We start from the raw sequence: 3,823 nt of genomic DNA, 5'->3' as shown, positions 1-3,823 counted from the left end.
CGACTAGGTGCTCCTGTTCAGGTTGACTAAACCCCTCTGGTTACTACATGTAAACCTGCTCCTCCAAATCACCAAGGAGAAAAGCTGTCTTCACATCCATCTGCTCCAATGTCATGTCATAATGAGCTACCAACACCAATACCGCTCTGATAGAAGTATGTCTGACCACTAGGAAAAATATTTCCTCGTAATCAACCCCTTTTTGCTGTGAATAACTCTTTGCTAGTAGGTCAGCCTTGAACTTTTGCACCCCTTTTTCTGATACTACTTCCTTTTTCTTGTACACCCATTTACACCCTATCGCCCTCTTCCATTCTAGAAGCTCCACCAAATCCAACATTTGGTTCTTATGCAGGGATTCCATCTCCTCCGCCATAGCACCCACCCATCTGTTCTTCTCCTGGCTATTGACAGCCTCTTAAAAAGTAGTAGGATCTCCACGGCTGATGACAAGTGCATAGGAAACCATGTCTTCATAACTGTACCTGATTGGTGGCCTGATAGTGCGTCTAGGTCTGTCTGTGGCTATACTGTGATGCTGGTCAATTCTTGAAGTAGAGGTCTCTGTACCCGAGGAACTTGTTCTTCTGCACGGGAGTCTCTAACTCCACCGGCTTATCACTACTACTGTTTTCTAGCCCCTACTGCTTTTCATCCTAGTACTCTTTAACATGGAATTTTCTTCAAATGCCACGTCTCTACTGATCACCGCCTTGTTTGCCTTCGAATCCCAAAACTTGTAACCCTTGACCCCTTTCCTATATCCGAGAAAGAAACAATATCTAGGCTTTGGATCAAGCTTCGATCTTTTTTCACTAGGTATGTGCACATAGGTTGGCCAACCAAAAACTCTCAATCCAGAGTAATCTACCACATTTCCTGTCAACACCTTTTCTGCAACTTTCCCATCTAGTGCTGTCCTCGGCGACCTGTTGATCAAGTAGAATGCCATACTTTCTGCATCTGCCCATAAAACCTTTGCAAGTCTAGCATTCAACCTGAGACATTGAGATCTCCCTACAATAGACCTATTCATTCTTTCCGCCACACATTTTTACTGTGGTGTCTTGCGTACTGTGAAATGTCTCTTTATACCTGCTGCTCACGGAAATCTTCCAACATGTCATTTGGGTACTCAGTGTCATTATCCGTCCTTAGGCACTTAAACCACTCTAGAGAAATCATCAATAAAGATCACGAAGTAAATATGTCAATGTACTCTGATTTGTGCGGCATGAATTACACACAAACCTTTCTGGAGAAATCATCAATAAAGATAACAAAGTACATATGTCCTCCTCGGGACACTATCCTCATAGGTCCCCAAACATCAGAATGAACATAGTCCAGAATGTCCTCTGTCTTGTGTGTGGCTGTCTTGAATTGTACCCGATTTTGCTTCCCCAGGACACAGAACTTCGAAAAATTAAGTTTGCATGTTTTGACACCCTTCAACAGATTTCTCTTATGAAGCTCCAACATGCCCCGCTCACTGATATGACCCAACCGCATATGCCACAAAACACTACAATCAGACTCAGACTCCACAGAGGCGATTCCACCTACAATGTACTTCCCAACAGTTTATAGATATCTTTTGAACTTTTCTGTCCCTTCATCACTACCATCGCACCATTAGTCACCTTCATTACTCCACCTTTAGATTTATAACCATAATCATTTGAGTCTAAGGTGCCTAATGAAATCAAATTCTTTTCCACTTCTGGTACATATCTAACATCACATAACGTTCTAATCACACCATCAAACATCTTAATTCTAATAATACCTATGCCAATAATTTTGCAATGTGCACCATTACCCATAGTAATTATATGAAAATTAACTAACCTGTAGGAGTCAAACCAATCTCTGTTGGACATCACGTGAAACGAACATGCTGAGTCCAGAATCCAAGAATCCACAGGATGCTCTGAATTAGATGCAACAGAAAGCATATCACCATTAGCATCGTCTGAATTGTCTTCCACTATGTTTGCAGATTTTGAAGAGCCTTCTTTCCCATCCTCCTTATTCTTCTTCCAGTCTGAATAGTCCAACTTGATGTGCCCTTTCTTTCTGCACCTATAACAGTTGATGTCCTTCCTTCTCCTGGACTTTAACCGAGAATTGTTGCCTTTCGAATCACCCTTGTTACTGCTTCTACCATGCTCATAGTTACTGATATGTGCCAAATATTGAATATTTGGACCCCTTAATTTACTTGTGTTGATCCTTTAGCTATGTTATTATCTGATATTCTGTGTTAGTTTTGTATTTTTAGTATTTTGTAGGTCATTGAAGAAAAACTATTTTTCGGAAGAAAACATACTTTGAGAAGACCTAGATGATGTGGTTAAGCTTAACCAAATCCAAGAAATGGTTAAATCGAATTAAAGATAAGATTTTGTATTGGATTTAAATTCAGATTCTGTATATGTCTGAGTATTTTGACCATAACTTTCGTCTCACATATCCGATTTAGGTGATTCAAGCTGTATTAGAAAGCTAACTCAAAATACTACAATTCATTGTGAAATATGATTTTCCTAATTTGAACGTTTACTATTTCTAAATCGTCCCGCAATTAAAGGGTACAAACCTGGACGAATTTTATCCGATTTCAACTTGTAAAACCCTAGGTTTTAGGTCTATAAATAGGGAATTATCAGATTAGCTCGGGAGGCTACGAATTTCAAGATTGCAGAGGAGAAAGAAGAGAGTTTAAGGTTTTCCTAGCTTTTGGATCTCAACTTTGTGATTATTATTTGTAAGTACTCAATTTTACATTATGAATTCAATCAATCTTGTTTTGTCTTTCAATAACATGAGAGGCTAAACCTTCAACTAAGGTTGAAGATGAAGCCTCACTTATGATTAGCAACTTTGTTTCATGTATGTAATATTTCATAAGTTTAAGGACTAAAATATGAATATTTTGGCACTTAACAGGGTGGTTGCGCCACCCTAGATTGTAGGTGTTGTTGTATGGATTGTTCTCTGGCGGATAATTGTTCTGTCCCACATAGTTTACTTGCTCCTGATCTGTAAATGAATACAAAGGACAAGTCTCAGTAGAGTAATCAGAATGGGAACATATGGCACATACCTCGAGTTGTGTGGCTTGTTGACTAGGCGAGATGTTCTGCGCAGTCATGGCTTTGACAATCATATCTAGCTTTCTCTCCATGGCAGCCATCTGATTTTGTGATCCACCATTCAGGTTCACTTCATACATGCCATTACTTTTTACTCCTCGCCTTCCTCTGAAACAAAATTGTTGGGAGTGTTCACTCAATGTTTCGAAGAGCTCCAAGGCTTCCTCACTGCTATTTTCCATAAGTGCACCTCCACAAGCTGAATCAATCATTCCTTTGTTAGTGTCATCTAACCCTTCATAAAAAATTTGTACCTGATCATCTTGAGGTATGTTGTGATGTGGACACTTAAGAAGCAGCGCATTGAAGTGGTCCCATGCTTCGAAGAAAAGGTCTCCATCTCTCTATTGAAAAGATTGAATCTCCCTTCTAAACTGCCTTGTCTATTGAGCTAGGAAAAACTTCTTTAGGAACTTACTGGACAACTCTTCCCAAGTATGAATGGAAACTACAGGCAAGAAATTATACCACAACTTAGCATTATCTTTCAAAGAAAAATGAAAGAGGACTAACCCGATTCCTTCGGGATCTAAGCCAAGTATCTATCTAAATTAATGGGCAAATACGTGTACGTTTAACTCGTAAGTGCACAAGATCAATAGAGTAGTATAGGGAACAAGTACGAGATCATTCCCACGAAGATTGATAAATTTTGCTTAAAATAA

At 39.3% G+C, this 3,823-nt stretch overlaps 1 non-coding gene across 1 annotated transcript; it reads left to right on the top strand.

The window, feature by feature from the left end:
- The first annotated feature begins 3,428 nt into the window (after positions 1-3,428).
- Positions 3,429-3,535, top strand: LOC132180159 (small nucleolar RNA R71). The gene has a single exon (XR_009440052.1). It is a non-coding gene; the product is annotated as a small nucleolar RNA R71 (small nucleolar RNA).
- The last annotated feature ends 288 nt before the right edge of the window (positions 3,536-3,823 follow it).

This window comes from Corylus avellana, chromosome ca4 (genome assembly GCF_901000735.1).
Source record: "Corylus avellana chromosome ca4, CavTom2PMs-1.0".
NCBI lineage: Eukaryota > Viridiplantae > Streptophyta > Magnoliopsida > Fagales > Betulaceae > Corylus > Corylus avellana.
Note: the sequence above shows the minus strand (reverse complement) of the source record. Positions and strands in the feature narration are given on the sequence as shown.